Below are 20,728 nucleotides of genomic sequence, written 5' to 3' on the forward strand. Positions count from 1 at the left end.
ATACTATATACTGTTATACTAAAATTATACTAAATTGATTTATTTTTATGTATTTTTATGTTTCACTTTTGAGCTATCTGCTTTTCTGAACAAAGATACTGAGAGTGGAGACAAGAAACAATAGGGTGAATAGTCTCTGTTTGGAAAATGTCACAAGCCACATTCGAACTGCAGGTCATCTCCGTAAAAACACCAGTGCATGCTGCACCCACCAGGCCACTTCTCTGAAATCTAAATGGCATTTTTCATAATTTTGTCTAGTTTCACCAGGCTATTGGGGTGCAAATATCCATGCTGTGTGGCCGGTGCTATTTACACCCAGTGCAAATAATCACTCCATATTTTCCCCATTTCCTGGCTGAGAGTTTATTTGATAAAGGTGCATGTGAGCTGAGAGTGCAGCTCTGCAGCCAGACTCAGTTGGAAAGATATGAATGTGTGTGTGTAAAAAAACAGAGTATCTGTGTGTGTGCATGTGTGTGAAGGACAAATACAGAAAACAGAACGCTTGAAAGGAGGATTTGACAGAAAAAAAAGATTCAGATGAGAGGATGAGAAACGTTGAAAAGAGCAGAAGGAAATGAGAAAGGTGAAGAAAGAAATGCTGATAGGGAGTCGAAAAAGAGCGATTGCATTATGGTATGTATGGATAGTGGCGCTCTCATTTTATACATTGGCTCTCTCACTCTCTATTTTTCAGAATGCAATGTTCTCTAGAGGAGAATGTGCTGCAGCTTACTGTGCACCTCAATGCCGCTGAGCATTCAGCCCACTCATCCAACACATCGGAGTGTTTTTTGAGATGCACAAAGAGCATGTCTGCAGATGTGACTCTATTTAAGGGTTGAGTGTTTGTGTTGGACCAAAAGAAAGACAATCCTGAGTGTTCACATTGAACGAAAGAGAGACAGTCTGAGACATCATCCAAGATTTCCAAACAGGTCAACGGTATATGGTGGGCTGAATGAAAACTTATACATCTCACCAAATACGCAGAACCTTGACCCATCGGCTTTCTACTGTCATCACATTATTCTCTTCTCTAACAAAAAATTGCCAGATTTACTGTTTTTGTACACTGCTTTCTTCTGTTTAGGGTCTTCTAGCTTGGACCCCAGCCTACAGATCGCCCACAAATCGCTGGTTCCATTCTGATTGGCAGGTGCTTCCAGAAGTTTAAGAAACCTTTAATGTAATCTTGATTTGATTGAGTTTTTAGATTGTACTTTTTTTAATGTCCATTAAAAATACCTTTTTCAATTGATAGTAAGTGTAAGTGGCATTTAACAGTAAAACACATTTATAATGTAACAAAAGATTTATATTTCAAATAAATGTTCTTTTAAATCATGCAATAAATAAATAAATAAATAAATAAATAAAAAGAAACTAAACAAACACATACATACATAAATACATACATAATGTATAATAAAAGTCCCCCCCCCCCCCCCCCAAAAAAAAGTTTTTCTTGCTCAGTCACCAAACAGGCCAGTCGCCCAATCATCTCCTGTCTTGACTAGAATGAGGTGCAGCATGTACTAGACTTGTTGCAGTGTTGTTAGAAAGTTTGGTTATGCAAGACTAAGGCTCTCCCGACAGCAGGAATCATACACAGGCATCCATGATCGAACAATGGCTTATAAAAAATTATTTGGAGAGAATGAGATGATCTTATGATGACTCTACCCTACTGAACACTACTGGGAATCATACACACAGTATAAAGTGTACTTAAGGCCATGTGTTAAGCAGAGTAATACAGAAATCTCTTCCTTACACAGGCACTCAACCATGGCGGCACATATACTGAAATTGGAGAGATACAGAGAAGATTAGCATGGCCCCTGCAAAAGGATGACATGCAAATCTGTGAAGCGATCCATTTTTTTTTTTTTTTTTAGAGGAGAACTGACCCCCTGACTGAGTCTGGTTTTCCCAAGGTTTTCTCTCTATTTTGTCACCGATGGAGTTTTGGTTATCATCAACTTGATTGCACAGATACTATTTAAACTGAACAGAGCTGGATGATGACATCACTGAATTCAATGATGAACTGCCTTTAACTGAAAATTTAGTGTTTACTGTTGTCATTTTGCATTATTGACACACTATTTTCCTATTTAATACTGTAAAGTGCTTTGACACAATCTGTATTGTTAAAAGCCCTATATAAATAAAGGTGACTTGACTTGATGTGTACACGCACAAACACACACGCTTCAACACATGCTAATGCATGCACAGAAAAATTGCCCTTTGGGATTGCAATAACATCACTAGCCACTGAGGTTACTAAACACAAGCAAAATGTGAAAAATTGGATTTGAAAAGGAAGGACAATGCCACGAGGACAACAAAAAATGACAGCCAATGTTCATCATGCTTATTCATCGTAACAAGCTTTGATGCTCAAGCAACATGGGTAGATAATGACAGAGAAAAAGCAAAGATATCAAGTCAATCATAAGATACAGGGCCTGGTTCCCCAAAATGTTCTTATCGCTAAGTAGTTCTTAACCTATTCCTTAACCTCTCTCTTAACCTTATGGCACGGTTCCCGACACGTTCGTACGCTAAGTATATCTTCTGTAAGTCACACTTTCGTAAGGTTGGTCTGGACCATTCGTAGCTCTCTCTTAGCGTTATTTGAGCTCATGACGCTACTGTACAGCAGTCTTTAGAAACCAGCGCAACGAAGTACAAGTCAAACTATGGTATGTTGATAATTTTGTGGCTCAACAATGATTTTCTGTTATTTTTTAAGACTCATAATAAATTATGTTCGCAATGGATACAGGCCTATTTATGAAGTTGACTTTATGTGGTTACAGAACTAATAAGGTGGGCCCGGTTCCCCGATAACGTTCACTCTTAGCGCGCTAAGAAGACATCGAAAGATATATCTTACCAAAGTTGTTGATGTTTCTAAGTGTGTTCCCCAAAGTGTCCCTTAGGAAGCTTCTTAGCACGCTGCCTCTTACGTCCGACGTTACAAGAGCGCTGTCCAAAGTCAGGGTGCTGAATTAGTTGGCATCGATTGCTCATGAATAGATTTTCCACTTTACGCGAAGGTGCATTACAGCGTTAAGAAAGACAACACGTTCTATGCAAATGAAACATTCCTCAAATTATTACAGTAACATTTATTTTAACATAGTTTAAGTTATCAGTAAAATATAGACTATAAATTAAATTATCAAAGGGTCAGTAATGTTCACACGATATGTTGTGACGGTAAGACAAACCGGGTATCCCTCGCTAATCATCCATCCCGTTGTGCCACTTGTGTCACTTCTTGACATGAGTTTAACGACTTATAAAAATTATATAATACACATTTATATTAATGGCAAGGTACTTTACAATTAGAATTGATTGGCAAGCAGCTGCAGTTACTTCTGTTTAATGCGGTATTGATTGCAATTGGTTTATGTTTTTAATAAAAAGCAACCTATCTACAATGAACAGAGAGAAAGAGAGAGAGAGAGAGAGAGAGAGAGAGAGTTAGATACAAAATATGCTGGGGAAGCAACGTAAAATAGGGCACCAAGCCTCTCGTCAGAGGAACTTGAAGTGTTGCTGGACCTTGCCACTAGGTCAGATATCACACCCCTATGGTCCACTATAACCTGCACATTTATGGCCGCGTCTTCCTTTCGCGATAAGTAGCCTACGCCTGATCAATCACTGATGGATTGGCGATAGGGATGAGTGCCATCCACCAGGATGCAATCCCCGGCATGGCGCAGAAGGGCGTTGGTGACAGTGTGGACGCACTTCAACACAGAGGTCTTGATTAGGCTGTAGCCCTGTCCCACGACCTCGATGAATGTCTCTGTAGCAAAAAAAAAAAAAAAGAAAGAAAAAAAAAAAAAAAAGTAGCGCTGGGCTTCAGGGCTTAAACCAGAATTCCGCCACATTAGTCTAGCTAGCCCGGTCTGGGAAGGTCCAGCTGCTCCACAATGAGTTGTCTTGGGAGGGGATTTTTTAAAATATAGCCACGTCAGGCAAAATGTCAAAAGGGCTTAAGTTTTGCCGAATAAAAAAACTGACATGGACTAAACGGCTCCGTGTCCGGCTCCGTCTTTGATTCAATACAAGGACATGTTGGATCGCTGCCATTGTTGGTCGCTTACTGGACACCACCATGATTACCCATTTAAAGATCTTAGCCATTTAGAGCCAAATTGTTTGCCAGATTTTAATTATCAAAAAAAATGATTGCCAATTCGCTTTAATTACATTACGAAAAAGCCTAGGCTAATTACCACCTTATTAGTTCTGTAACCACATAAAGTCAACTTCATAAATAGACCTGTATCCATTGCGAACATAATTTATTATGAGTCTTAAAAAATAACAGAAAATCATTGTTGAGCCACAAAATTGTCAACACACCATAGTTTGACTTGTACTTCGCTGCGCTGGTTTCTAAAGACTGCTGTACAGTAGCGTCATGAGCTCAAATAACGCTAAGAGAGAGCTACGAATGGTCCAGACCAACCTTACGAAAGTATGACTTACAGAAGATATACTTAGCGTACGACCGTTTCGGTAACCGTGCCATAAGGTTAAGAGAGAGGTTAAGGAATAGGTTAAGAACTACTTAGCGATAAGAACGTTTTGGGGAACCGGGCCGTGGTAATTAGCCTAGGCTTTTTCGTAATGTAATTAAAGCGAATTGGCAATCATTTTTTTGATAATTAAAATCTGGCAAACAATTTGGCTCTAAATGGCTAAGATCTTTAATTGGGTAAGCATGGTGGTGTCCAGTAAGCGACCAACTATGGCAGCGATTCAACGTGTTCTTGTATTGAATCAAAGACGGAGCCGGACTCGGAGCCGGACTCGGAGCCGTTTAGTCCATGTCAGTTTTTTTTATTCGGCAAAACTTAAGCCCTTTTGACATTTTGCCTGATGGGGCTATATTAAAAAAAATCCCCTCCCAAGACAACTCATTGTGGAGCAGCTGGACCTTCCCAGACCTGCGCTGGCCAGGCTAAAGCAGCGGAATTCTGCTTTAAGCCCTGAAGCCCAGCGCTACGTTTTTTTTTTTAATTATAATTATTTATTTATTTATTTATTTATTTTGCTACAGAGAGATTCATCGAGGTCGTGGGAGAGGGCTTCGGCCTAATCAAGACCTCGGTGTGGAGGTGTGTCCACACAGTCACCAACGCCCTTCTGCGCCATGCCAAGGATTACATCCTGGTGGATGGCACACTCATCCCTATCGCCAATCCATTAGTGATTGATCGGGAGGAAATATCGCGAAAGGGATACGCGACCATAAACATGCAGGTTATAGTGGACCATAGGAGTGTGATCTTCGAGTTGGTGGCAAGGTCCAGCAAAACTTCAAGTTCCCTGACGAGAAGCTTGGTGCCCTTGTTTACGTTGCTTCCCCTGCATATTTTGTATCTAATTCTCTCTCTCTCTGTTCATTGTAGATAGGTTGTTTTTTTATTAAAAACATTAACCAATTGCAATCAATACCGCATTAAACAGAAGTAACTGCAGCTGCTTGCCAATCAATTATGATTGTAAAGTACCTTACCATTAATATAAAAGTGTATTATATAATTTTCATAAGTCGTTAAACCCATGTCAAAAAGCGGCACAACGGGATAAGGAGGGTGGATGATTAGCGAGGGATACCCGGTTCGTCTAACCGTCACAACATAGCCTATCATGTGAACATATTACTGACCATTAGATAATTTAATTTATAGTCTATATTCTACTGATAACTTAAACTATGTTAAAATAAATGTTACTGTAATAATTTGAGGAATGTTTCATTTGCATAGAACGTGTTGTCTTTCTTAACGCTGTAATGCACCTTCATGTGAAGTGGAAAATCGATTCATGAGCAATCGATGCCAACTAATTCAGCACCCTGACTTTGGACAGCGCTCTTGTAACGTCGGACGTAAGAGGCAGCGTGCTAAGAAGCTTCCTAAGGGACACTTCGGGGAACACACTTACAAACATCAACAACTTTGGTAAGATATATCTTTCGATGTCTTCTTAGCGCACTAAGAGTGAACGTTATCGGGGAACCGGGCCCAGAGTGATAACTCTATATAACTCTATAGTCATAACAAATTTGACACAAAATACATAATTTTTAAACATAAAATGAAATTGACCTCCTTGTATTAATCCAAATACAACTAGTCAGTCGAGACACACCATTTCCACCTGGTATTAAAGAATACTTTGTAACAATAAAAATTTATAAATATTTTATATAATAAACATAAAAAAACAATAATAATGTTATGAATTATATGTGTGTAGTGTTTTATAATGTATTAATATAAAATAACAAAATTTTCTTCAGATAATATTTTAATATTTGATTAATACAATCATAATATGAGACCCTGGACCACAAAACCAGTCTTAAGTCGCTGGGGTATATTTGTAGCAATAGGCAAAAAATAAACATTGTATGGGTCAAAATTATCGATTTTCCAAAAAATCATTAGGTTATTAAGTAAAGATCATGTTACATGAATATATTTTGTAAATTTCCTACCGTAAATATATCAAAACTTAATTTTTTATTAGTAATATGCATTATTAAGAATTCATTTGAACAAATTTAAAGGCAAGTTAGATTTTAAAATTTCGATTTTTTTTTTGCACCCTCAGATTCCAGATGTTCAAATAGTTGTATCTCGGGCAAATATTGTCAGATCCTAATAAACCATACATCAATGGAAAGCTGTATAAATCTAAATTTTCAATCGAAGTATTTTTTAAATAAAGCAAAATCTGAGATATAAAGTTGCATTGTGTGAGATTGTACTGCAAAATATAAAGTCACATTTAAGCATAAATACATTAAAAAAATATATATATTTTTATTTTTATTTTTTTTTTATTTTTTTTACTCTGAGGCTAAAACTGGCTTCCTTCGTGCAACTGTATTTATTTATTTGAAGTTACATTTAAAATCCACTATAGCTTAAAAATGTGCCTCTTATGACATTCTTCATGACATTCTGAATAACTGCACCTGTACCAGCATTGATTGGCACAACAGTTCATGCTAGACATCTTTTACCTTCTTTCCACCACATAATGTCAAAATGCATCAATAGTTCAGCTTAAATGTCTCAATTCAGTGTTTTATTCCAAGAAACACCTGTGTGTGGAAAACACTGTCTATACTAAAACTGTATTTTTCCTTCCATTACACCACTTTAAGTTGTTAAAGGTAGGTTTGGCACATCTCCTGTATTCGGATCAATGCGTTAGATTGCTTTGTCTTCTTTTTAACAAACCGCAAAGCGTTCAGGGCACTGATTCAAGTACAGTGAGCAGAGACTGTTTCCTGTTGGCATTGATTGCTGCTCATTATTTGTCTAAGCCAAAGGTAATTAACTACAGAAAACACCACTGCATCCCAGACAATTCCTGCTATTATGAAGGAGAACCCAGAATCCCCTGTGCTCAATGGTCTTTTCTCTCTTTTTTTCCTACACATTTCTCTTACAGTCCTAGTTTTAATGATCTTTTCTGTCTCTCCCATGAGCTATTCGATCGCAGCTTGTGATCACGAAGTGACTAAGGACAGTGCAGACAGGGCTAACTCCCAGTGGAGGATGGGAAGGGTTATCCAGCTCCAGACTGACAACTAATCTGAGCCTCAGAAAAATACTCTGAAACCTCTAGCGACACCAAAATCACAACACACACACACACACACACACACACACACACACACACACACACACACACACACACACACACACACACACACACATACACACACACACACACACACACGGCTAAATCCATGTGAAGAGTGAACAAGAGATGCAATGTGTGAGTGATGCTGTCAGAATAAAAAAACAGGCCTCTATTTGGATACTTGGATTCCAACAACTGAACAAAAAGTGCAAGAATAATAAAAAAAATTAAATAAAAAAAAAAAAACAGAATAATTTCTATGTGCACAGATAGTAGTTGTCTGAACAGCTGAATATTTGCACAAGCCACCTTCATGTACAATACTGTTCAAACACTCAATATCAGCTGAACTGCAAAAAGACTAACAAGGCAGTACTAACAAGGCAGTGTGAAGTCTCTCTTAACAAAAAAACAGGCCTCTCTAAAGAGGGACAAAATGGTCTCTTAACCATACTTTGAGTTAACATGACATCAAAATTGGCCCTATTAGATGTTCCTAGTCAGGTATAAATGGCCATCAATAGAGAAAAAAGCCCCAGCTGCCAAACCAGAGGTTCTTTCTCCTGCAGAACACAAACTTTTTTTTTTTTAACAACTTCTTTTGTTTCCAGAAAAAAGGTAAGTCCTACAGTTTTGGAACTACAAGAGGATGAGTAAATCAAATCAAAAGGTTGTGAGTTCAAGTCCCGGGCCGGCAGGAACTGTGGGTGGGGGGAGTGCATGTACAGTTCTCTCTCCACCTTCAAACCCACGACTTAGGTGCCCTAGAGCAAGGCATCGAACCCCCAACTGCTCCCCGGGCTGCAGCATAAATGGCTGTCCACTGCTCCGGGTGTGTGCTCACAGTGTGTGTGTGTGTTCACTGCTCTGTGTGTGCATTTCGGATGGGTTAAATGCAGAGCACAAATTCTGAGTATGGGTCACCATACTTGGCTGAATGTCACGTCACTTTCACTTTTCACTTTCAAATGATGACTATTTACATTTGTGGGTGAATTATCCCTTTAATTTAATTTCAGATTTCTATGTTTTAAACCTTTAAAGAACATGACTGGATGATATTTGTTAAGACATCAGAAGCTTAATACTTCTATCTCCTTCAGAAAATGCCATGAGTGGTCTTCCAGGCACTATAAAAGTCATGCAAGGTATAATAGAAGATAAAGGTCCACATTGTTTAATCTCTATGCCACATTAACCCTCACAACCACCATTTCATCCCCTTAAAACTCCTCTAATCTAGCGCCGGGGCTGATCAGGGACAAGTCTTTACCCCACAACATATCTTAACCTATCAAGTGCACTTGAAAGATGTCCTTAATGATTATGTAAGACAGAAATAATCAATTTTTGTGAGTGTAGGATGTATCTGGCTGGTTTTAGACTCTGTGAGTCATATTGATGGATTCAAGATGATTCTTACACTCCTGTTATGCTGTTGATTGCATTATTATCTAAGGCCATTTTATCATTTAATATGTATATAGAAAAGACAGAATAATGAAAAACTGGCATGATGCAATAAGACAATGTATCCGGCGTAGGTTGTAATATGGCAAATTTATAACATGCAATTGTATTTTATACATATATATATATATATATATATAGCCTATTTTTTATTTTAAATCATTACATTTTCTCCAGATAATATTTTCTACCTGTCTAATATAAAAGCCAATATAAAAGAAAAATATGCTTCTTTTATAATTCCTTTATATTTCAGAATTTTTCTGAAGCTTTGAAAGCCTCTAAACCAGGTCATAATGATAGTATGATAGTATGAACACATATAATGTAAGGAATTAAAGTCTTGACTTGGGCCTCATTCATAAAAACAAGAACAAATTAGTATGTAAATCATCTGTGAAAGCATTTTATTTATTTATTTATTTAGTTATTCATTTATTTATTTATTTTTTGGAAATTGGCACATTGAATCGAATGAGACAATTTATGTATGTAAATTTATGTATTTGTAGATTTGCACATCAATTCCATTCTGCTCGGGTAGCAAGACTGAAGTGAATTGGTCTATTAATTCTTCAAACCTGCAAATATGTTTAGTATTGTTCTGGTGGTCTGAGACAGTCACCCAAAACATGCCGAGAACTTGCTGAGGAGGATATGCATGAACAGACCAAAAAGAGTTTGGACTCCGCTGAAGCATGCCACTTAGCCCTTTCTCACTCTTCCTATTTCAGGGACATTCCTCTCAGTGTCCACCGTGCCCCATATTGAACCTGGATTGATGCTACATTTAATGCCTTAATTCTGCTCACTGTCAGCTATCCAATCTCTCTGATACTTCAACACCGATTCCAATTTAAAAAGAGCCTGTGATCCAATTTCTGGCAGCTTCCCAGTGCCCATGCTTGGAGAGCAGTTTGTACAAGCTAGGCTTCCACTAAGGGCTCCCGGGCACACGAGTGCTAGTATTTAATTAAGTAGCAATTATGATGAAAAAGAGATTACAGTGCTCCGATTGAAGCTCATAGCAGAACAGTACGACTCAAGAACAAAAACACAGAAATCTATATATAATATGAAATAATAAATACACAAGTCTCATGAGTTTCTGATGTTCTCTCTTCATTATCCGGCCCTGGTTGCCTTCCTCCCCCGAGCTTCCTAAAGATGTCCATGTCAGCTAAGTCAGCGGGCAGCCAATCAAGAATAGAAAGAAAAACTCTTAAGGCAAAAATTACACATCTGTGATAAATGCAAGACGAAGCAGAGGGTATTTCTTGGAAGGAGAAGCAAGAATCATCATCTTAGTACAATTTAAGGAATTATGAACATAAAGCGCATGTTTTCGCCCAACCTATACCGGCTTTCTAGTGTCAAAATACATCAGTTCCCTGAGAAAAACAAGAGACAACGTGATTTTAATGGAAACGACGGAATTACTGATGAGAAAATGGGTGTCCCACTGTTACTAAAATAGAATCTTTAACATGACAAACAGCAGAAGAACAACACAATCAGAGCAGACAGCAAAACAAGGCTCGGACACATTTATGTGGATTTATGCGCACAGCCTCATGCATTATGTTAAACTGACACAGAATGAGACTACAGTAGCTTCTGTGATGGGTTGTAATCAAGAAGGGAATAACCGCCATGCGTTGCTCATTCTGACGCAGTCAGGCAGAATTTCTGCCAATATTATCATCCGTATCTGTCCCGGCATCTCGTCAGCTGGAGTGCTGAGAGGCGCTTACATTATTGCTAAAATGAAGAGCAGATCATTCCCTCACGATATTCTGATGCAACTCACAGCTAGAGCCAATTTGCATGCATGCCTATAGGGGCGAGATGGAAGGGAGAGAGTGAGACCTTTTTTTCTTTTAAAAATTATTTAACTCAACAGCAACACTAAAAAGATCCTTGCCAAGAAGAGCAGTTTGCCACATACATTTGGCTATTGTGCAGCAGCTGCGGCTTATACTTGGCCGACAGCATGCAGATTTATGAAAAAAAATGGTATAATGAATAATTTTGCAGTATAAGGAAGCAGATGTTGTTTTTGCCTTTTGCTTTTATCAATGAAACGTCAAGGACTGTATGACAAGACCTCAGGGCAGCGCTGGAGACATTGTGGTCATGGGGAATGTGTCTTTTTCCACATCATAAAGAATGTCACCCTCTGCTCTCAGCTGTGACAATTGACAACCTGATTCTGTGCTGGCAATCACCGTTCACCCGTTGTAAAAGAAAAGGGGAAACATTTAAGGAATTTTATGCTGGAGAGAGAAAGGACGAGAGCATGAGGCAATAAGAGAGGGAGGGGGAGAGAGAGACTTCTGCGGTTGCCATGGAAATGCTAATTCAATTCTAAGGCTAGAGGTTGGGAAAAAAAAGACAACTCCTTATCACTTTGACTTCTCTGTTTCTCACAGGCACGAAAAAAAAATGGCTTGCTTGCTTGATGCTGTTGTGCTGATGGCACTCATGTCGAAACGTTCCTCACACTGACAGTCCCTCCTTTTACTTGTGCTCATTAATTTAAACATCCGTCGTGATATTTACTCATGGAAGAACATGTATGAAAATATAGTCCACTCTGCGCATTAATAATTTTGAGGTGCCCTCAATGGTTCATTAAATAGGCTGACGAAAAGAAAATACATATAGTACTCAAAATGCAAAATAATTCTTAACATTATTGTTTTCGAGCACGCAGGGTGCAAATTATGAAATGACCTTTGGGAGGTCATTTTCGTTCTCTGTTATTCTTTTAAAAAAATATATGCTTCAATAAATAGTAAATTTCAGCAAACAGCTTGGATATTTATGTAATTTTTTTGGTTCAACAGCACTCAGTTCAAGAGGGTAAACTTTAGCATTCAATTGTGACGATCGCGACCAGTGAAACACAGGGAGAGAGAGAGATCCAATAGCAGGTATTTATTTAATATAGGGTAATCCAAATCGTTGTCAAACACCAAAACCAAAAAGTCAGTCCAAAACAAATAAACAAAGGTGACTAGCCCTGACTCTGGAAGGTCAATGGTGACTAATTCTGACTCTGGAAGGTCAACGGTGACTAACCTTGACTCTGGAGGGTCAATGGTAACTAGTCCTGACTCAGGAAGGTCAACGGTGACTAGCCCTGATTCTGGAAGGTCGACGGTTACTAACCCTGACTCTGGAAGGTCAAAGGTGACTAACCCTGACTCTGGAAGGTCGACGGTGACTAACCCTGACTCTGTAGGGTCCACGAGCACCTGACTCGACTCTGGAGGGTCAACCGGAACCTGACTCAACTCTGGAAAGTCAACTGGCACCTGACTCGACTCTGGAAGGTCAACAGGAACTAGCCCTGACTCTGGAAGGTCAACGATGACTGACCCTGACTCTGGAAGGTCGACATGACTAACCCTGACACTTGAAGGTCAACGATGACTAACCCTGACTCTGGAGGGTCCATGAGCACCTGACTCGACTCTGGAGGGTCCACGAGCACCTGACTCGACTCTGGAGGGTCAACTGGAACCTGACTGGATCAGGAAGGTCAACTGGAACCTGACTCGACTCTGGAGGATCAACGAGAATATGACTCGAATCTGGAGGGTCAACCGGAATCTGACTTAACTCTGGAGGGTCAACGGAAACCTGACTCAACTCTGGAGGGTCAACGGGAACATGACTCGACTCTGGAAGGTCAACCGGAACCTGACTCAACTCTGGAGGGTCAACGGGAACCTGACTCGACTCTGGAGGGTCAACGGGAACCTGAAAACCACCAGGCGGGTTCCCTCAAAACCATTCCTTTACCGCTCGGTGGCTGGGGAGGAAACATGAACAGACATACCGCTGGATCTCAGTGATGGAGTCCTTCTGTGACGATCGCGACCAGTGAAACACAGGGAGAGAGAGAGAGATCCAATAGCAGGTATGTATTTAATATAGGGTAATCCAAATCGTTGTCAAACACAGCCAAGGTCAAAACCAAAAAGGCAGTCCAAAACAAATAAACAAAGGAAAGGGACAGGAAAGGGAACTCGGAAAACGAGGGGTCTCGGAGGGCGAGAAGACAATGAGGAATCTCGGAGGACGAGAAGACTGGAAACACGAAAGGTAAGGACTCCATACAGACAACATGGAAAGACAGGTATTTATAGGGAGGCTAATGACAATTAAGTGAATGCACCTGGTGCAATTAGCAGGAGTGCAATTACTGTGATGACAGGACAAGACTAGTGGAATACTAGTGCCTATGGTGAAGTGCATAAGGGGAAGTGAGCCCACTAGTGGACACCCAGGGAAACAGAGACTAGACAGCGTGACATCAATACACAACACATCTTTTCTTTGGAGAGCTTATGACTTCCTTTAAATTATGAAAAATGTGAAATAAAATATCTCATGTCCATGTTTCTTTACTCTATTTGTGACAAAAAAGCTACATAAGTATTTTTTTATCAAATCATTTATATAAATATGTTCACTTCTTACTTGTGTTATATATACTTATATAATAAAGAAACAAATATATTTTATTTATATATATATATATATATATATATATATATATATATATAGTACAGACCAAAAGTTTGGACACACCTTCTCATTCAAAGAGTTTTGTTTAATTTCATGACTATGAAAATTGTAGATTCACACTGAAGGCATCAAAACTATGAATTAACACATGTGGAATTATATATGGAATTATATACATAACAAAAAAGTGTGAAACAGCTGAAGATATGTCATATTCTAGGTTTTCAAAGTAGCTACCTTTTGCTTTGATTACTGCTTTGCACACTCTTGGCATTGTCTTGATGAGCTTCAAGAGGTAGTCACCTGAAATGGTCTTCCAACAGTCTTGAAGGAGTTCCCCGAGAGATGCTTAGCACTTGTTGGCCTTTTTGCCTTCAGTCTGTGGTCCAGCTCACCCCTAAACCATCTCGATTGGGTTCAGGTCCGGTGACTGTGGAGGCCAGGTCATTTGGCGCAGCACCCCATCACTCTCCTTCTTGGTCAAATAGCCCTTGATGCCTTCAGTGTGACTCTACAATTTTCTGCTGTGTGTCAGTTGCGTGACGGCTGCTTCGCGTTTTCTGTGTCTTTACACACCAGAATCGTGCCTGACGCGGGGCTGGTGCGCTGCTGCTACTGTAGATGACATAGAGGGAGGCCGCCGACAGACCAGGATCATGTCTTCACGACAACAATATCTATACATGATGTTGAGCATAAATATAAAGCCTACTGATAAAGGACACCGTCAACAGTTTTGACGGCAAAATAGACTATGTCTGACAGGTGCAATGTGCCAATGTGTCACCGGCCTAAGGTTTTAAAAAGGCATCACGTGAGTGTGAACATCACTACAACTAGGAAAAAAAAACGAATGTAATTCAAACGCAGCTCCCATCGGCATTTAAACAGACCTTTGCTCTTAATTCCGATCGTGCCAACGCAATAACGAAATCTGAGCAGGTCTAAAAACTTAAACTGTTGATGCTGCACTTTACACTTTGGAAAAGTTATATATATTTTTTAAATATGAGCAGGCCTACAAGCTGGGATTGGTAATGCTGCACTGTAATCATAGTTATTTATTTATATTTTTCATTAAATTTTATTATATGATATTGGTTTGAGACTGAGAGTATTTTATTTAGTCGAGAACTTTGCAGCAGGTACTTTATTTCTTCTTATTTTTTTATTTTATATATATTTTATTAAAAGTATTTAAAAAAAGTGTAAACAAATTGTTAAAAAAAAAGTTTATTGTAATAAACAATCTGCAGTTAAATGTTTGCATTTCTTTCCCGTACTGTACCGAAAATGAACCGAATCGTGACTTTAAAACCAAGGTACGTACCGAACCGTGATTTTTGCGTACCGTTACACCCCTATATATATATATATATATGTGTGTGTTATGCTTCTGTTAGTAATTGTGAAGCTGAAAAAGCCAAACCTGTTAATTAAAAAGTGCCCTCATACTTTTGGCCAAGAAGTGTATATTTCAAGCCCTAATATGATGACCAAGACCTCAGGCATAACGATGACAACTTCAGGAAAAGGTAAAAACTCGAATCCCTTGCTCTACTTCTCCTATTCACTCTCTTTTTCTTCACTGTTATTCCTTCTCTACATTTCCTCTAATGGATCTTCACATCAACCCAGTAGAAAAAATGAGGAATGAGACTCTCCTGTCTTTTCATCTGGAACAAAAAACCATCTGTTCTCAGTGGAGGCAAATATTAAGACAAGGAAAATGAGAAATAATAGACATCAGAGGCAGAGAGGAAGAAAAAGACAGGAGTAAATGTGCTGCAATGAGTGAAGCAGAAAGAGAGACCTGTGGAGAAAAAGAGGTAAATAAAGAGAGAGTTTCATGGTGACACTACTTTCTATTTTTCTGCTGTCCTGCTTAGAATGCAAAGTGTTTTTTTTTTTGTGTTTTTTTTCTTTGAAGTAACTAGACTGTTGATTGGACCTGTGTTTCTAAGACAGGGCCTTGACCTTATAACTTAAACAAGCATAGCGTTGGTGAGGTTTTATCTAATGTCACACACAGTACATGAACAATGCTTCATGTGATTCATCCATAGATGCTTGTGATAGTGCTTTTATCCAAAAAAGTATACTCAACAAACAAGTTAACATTGAATTGTCAGTTACTTTGTGTATTGTTGCTCCAAAAACTCCAAATTCCAAAAAAAAAAAAAAAAACACATAGGGTAAGTGTGGTGTGGGCTTGGCAGCTTGGGCTTTGTACTGGGCTGGCTCCATGTTGCAACCCATACTTTTTTAAATGCATTACACACTAGTTGACAAACATATCATGAGTATAACAATGAAAGCAGCCATATTTATATAAAAAAGGGGATTAAAAAGAAAAAAAGGAAAAAAAAAAAAAATCACAAGACGGGGTAAGCGTGGCATATCTGGGACGGCTGGGAATGGGTTTGGATTTGGTGACCCTGGGCCCCGAAGCACCTCGCCTTGATAACCCGTTGCAACTTGACGCTGGCGGGGGTCTATCATATGCCATGGCCATGAGGGATGTCAGAGGCAGCTTTACAATACCTTATCATTAATAGTTGTATCAATATTATTATTATTATTATTATTACAACTATTACTATTATCATTACTTTCAAAGGCTGTGTCAATATTATTATTATTATTATTATTATTATTACTACTACTACTATTATTATTTTATTTGTCATTTTCCTGATCCTTTAACCTCCCCCTCATTCTGGAAGAAATATTTGTTAATATATGTTTATCATTACTACTACTGCTAATACTATTATTATCATTTGTCATTTCTTATTAATTGGATTTATCATCATTATTATTATTAGTACTATTTCTATTGTTATGTGTGTATATATGTATGTATATATATATATATATATATATATATATATATATATATATATATATATATATATATATATATATATATTTTTTTTTTTAAATCTGGTTAAGTCTGTTGTACTTCCCTACATGCCCCTTTATTCATATATTTCCACTCCCTCACCCAGTTACACTAACACACGCACACACAAATCATACTGATATGTATGTTTTGTTGGTCTCTGAATTTGTGTTTTACATTTAATTTGTTTTCTGTAAATATTGTAATTGTCTGTTTGCATAATAAAATAAAATAAAAATTCAAACTGAATCTATATAGTGAATGATTCAAAGACTCACTCATAAAGACAGTCATTTGTTCCGTTCATGAATGAACTAGTGTTTTTTAAACAGTTGGCTGAATGAATGATTCAATGATTCACTCATAAGGACAATTACTAGATTGGTTCTGAATGAATCAATGTATGAACTGCATTCGTGTTCTGAACAATCCAGTTAAAAGAATGACTTAAAGATTTACTCGTAAAAACAGTTATTTGTTTTCCTAATGAATGAATCAGTGCTTTAACCATCAGTTTAAATTATTAATCATTTGATTTCAATTGCTGAATTCAGAACCACATACAAACATAATGCTCTTTTTATTCATTCTATGTTAAAATACGGTAAAAATAGTAAAAGTAGTACGCTAGTAGTATGCTAGTATGCAAATTCAGCAAATTACTTGTTGAATCCAAGAATTAAATCATTGTTTTGAATGAACAGGTTGAAACTGCAGAAACAGTCACTGAAAAATCCATAATAGAATGTAATATTATAAATCCCCAGGACACAAGCCCAGACAAGTTAAATGAAACAAATAGTGAAATGCCACAGTGATGTTGGATTGTATATCATTGTTCTTGAAACTGTGTTTGACTAAACAGATTAGATGAGAACATAATGATCAACTGGTGAATGAGCAGGAATGACCATTTCCCAGTCTTATCATTTATCTCAAGATCAGACTGGTCCCACCTTCACTGGCCATTTCTAACGACAAAGCAGAACATAAATTGGACTTGCAAAATTACTTCTCCCATTCGAACACATGCTGCCATCAACCGATGCCCTCCAGGCTGTTTAGCGAGGTGCTGAAATTTGCTATTACAATGAAACATTGACCTTGATCCTCTCCCAATGGTCGAAGAACAGAAGAGAGCCAGGCTGGTGTGGGCGAATGTATTGGATTAGATGGGAGCTTCAGAAAGGGTGCTAGCTTTCTATTAGCCTTTACTGTGTATGTGTATTTGTTTTATTTTAAGCCTATACTCACATTCTAAAATACTAATGAAAGCAAATGAGTAATGATGACTGTAAATATCTAGGGAAAGCCGTATGATGTGTTACAGGTGGGCCGCTAACACATGCAGCCCCCAAGAGGTGGGTTTTAATCCAAGACTAATTACAGTCCTAAAAGGTTTCAGATCAATAGTGGGTTCGTGAGGGAAGCAAAGGCTTGGGAATGTTTCTTGTTGTGGGAAAGAGCTAATTTGTCAAATGAAATCACACAGCTTTCTCAACCTGCTAAACTGACTCTACTGCCAAAATCCTCCTCTACTGGTTTAACAGCTCTCTTTTCCATATAATGTCCAATTTGTGTGATCCATGTTAATTCCTTGCTAACTACATTTGACACTTGCGATTCAAGACAGAAGTCAGAGAAAAAGAGCAAAGGAGAGTATTATGTACACTACAGTAAGCAGGTTTTTTATATACATACAGTATATGCTGATTTTGGACGTGCAAGCATCGATATCTCACTCCGTAGCTGTGCGCCGTCACCTGGGCTAACCTGTGGCAGAGCGATTTACAAATGGTGCTTTCTCCGCCCGCCGGAGGGAAATATTTATTTTTTCTCATTTCTATCTGCAAGATGATCGATCAAAGCTGCTTGTTTGAAGATAAGGCTAGTGATGGCATATCTGCTTGAGTAATTGTGCAGTTAAAGATAGCCACAGCACAACCTCTCCATCACTCTCCACAATCAAGCTGATAAATCCCTCCCCCCCACACCTTTCCTCATCCGCCAGCGTTTGACTGTGCACCTATCCTTCATTTCGACTGAGGGGATGTGGGGTAGAAAACTCCAAAACCAAATGCCAACTGCAACAGGAGGGAGAGGTCTCCTATTGCACAATTTCATATGCTTCTGCTCTGTGTTTATCAAAGGACACCATGACTTTGCCACACTTTCTAATAATGGAAACGTCATGCAGTGTGAATAAAACCAGAGAAAGAAAAGAACCTCTATTCACAAGTGACCCTGTCTTGGCCCTGCCATTTTTCGTCAGTTTCATGATGTGAGATTATTTTTCTTCTTTCTTTTCTCTCAATAATTTTTTCCCTGTCAGGTACTTGCAGTGTTAAAGCAGTACAATACAGTGAGACTCTCTCAGTAATGGCCTTCAACAGGTCTCTCTGAATACAAAAGCAAAAATTGTAATTACAGCACAAACAGCAACTGAGAATAATGAGAGTATAATTTTGCATCCTGAGTAAATACGAAAAAACACTAACCATACATAAAATCCAGCACTAGTCCAGTCTGTTTCATATTATGGGTCTCTCTCATCAAATGAAGCACATTTTTACAGCATTAGAGCTACACAAATACCATGTGTGTGTGTGTGTGTGTATGTGTGTTTTGGTGAGACTCTCTATTGCGTGAGACTACTTATTTATCTGTTTTTTAAATATAATTAACTTGAAAAGTATGCTTGTGCAAGCAGTTCCTGCAACAAATGGGGTTCAAGTCAACCGCTGAGCAAAATGAGAGATGGGCATGCTAATAAGAATGCTTATATATAAAAGTCGTATGCTGAAATACCCTACAGGTTTTGAAAAAATTAGTTCTTTTTATTTGCACAATCTCCATTAAAAAAAAAAAACACCTTCAAAATGATGTATGAATTGTGGGAATCAAAAAATACAAATAAAAAGATAGAGAGAGAGAGAGAGACTGAGCTACACCTGTTTGAAGTCAATAGAACCAGCAATAGAAGTCAATTTTGAGAAAAATCAAGTTCAAGTTTTCTGAAGGTTCCAAAGCAAAATCATTTATAACCATTGCATCTTTTCCTCAACTTCTTCACATCACATTTCACTGACTCATGCCATCAAGAACTCACTATGAATATTCACAAAGCTGGAATTTTGTGCTTTACAACTATAGCAAACCTGTGCTGAAGGGAAGCATCAGTCATTAAGAAGTGAGCAAAGAAAAAGGTAGACCTCTCAAAAACATACAAATTAAGATCATTTTAGATATTTAATTACTATTTGGAGCATTGGGATTGCTATATACCAGGCCTCAATTATTATTATTATTTTTTTTTTATTATTATTATTTTTTTTTTGTGTGAAAACCTCAAATTCAAACCAAAATTTAGATTTTTTTTGTGCCTGCAGCTTGATCCTGTACTCAAGTTCATTCTTGACAATCAGACAACTTGGAGGCGCAGCTTGTGGTATTTTATTTACACTGATACACACACCAAAAAAAAAAAAAAAAAGATTTAGGCGACACTGAGAGCATATAGTATGTATTTTAACTTCTTGACCTTAAAGAATAATGTGCTGTACAGCAATGACAGCAACAAATGAAATGGAATCTGCCCAGCAACTATCAGATGCTGTGCATTATGTGTATCAAAGAGATGTTTTATAAGTTTAGAGCAAACACAAAGCAAAAGAAAAAGTTATAATTACACAGCCAGCTGTGCTAATGTGACTCTTTACACCTATAATTAGGTTTTCCTTGAGTCTTGACAAAACTTAAACCAGCATTCAAAGCATAAATATGATATTTAAATAGCAGGTGTACAGGAATTTGCTTTATTCTCAGAGGAATGATGGACAGAGCATGTCAGAGGCTAATAAGATGAGATTATGAAGTACTCATATATATATATATATATGCAGTCTTGTAGTTTAGAAAATGGTTTATATAAGGCCTTAGACAGCTGTTCTATCATACTCAATTATTATGCTGGCATTGTATACTGACAGAGGTGTACAACTAGGAATGCTGCACAAGAAAATATATTCTGCTTCTTCGTATACTGTGGAATCATTTGATTTTTTATTAATTTTATTCATTACTTATCAATAAATCTGTAGAAACTGT

General features: G+C 37.9%; 1 protein-coding gene and 1 non-coding gene across 5 annotated transcripts in view; one reads left to right on the forward strand and one right to left on the reverse strand.

The window, feature by feature from the left end:
- LOC132114489 (glutamate receptor ionotropic, delta-2-like) overlaps positions 1–20,728 on the reverse strand; it is a 398,065-nt gene that overhangs the window by 179,432 nt on the left and 197,905 nt on the right. The window lies entirely within an intron of this gene.
- On the forward strand, positions 1,785–1,892 carry LOC132115518 (U6 spliceosomal RNA). The gene has a single exon (XR_009425501.1). It is a non-coding gene; the product is annotated as a U6 spliceosomal RNA (small nuclear RNA).

Source organism: Carassius carassius, chromosome 34, assembly GCF_963082965.1.
Source record: "Carassius carassius chromosome 34, fCarCar2.1, whole genome shotgun sequence".
In the NCBI taxonomy this organism is placed as follows: Eukaryota; Metazoa; Chordata; class Actinopteri; order Cypriniformes; family Cyprinidae; genus Carassius; species Carassius carassius.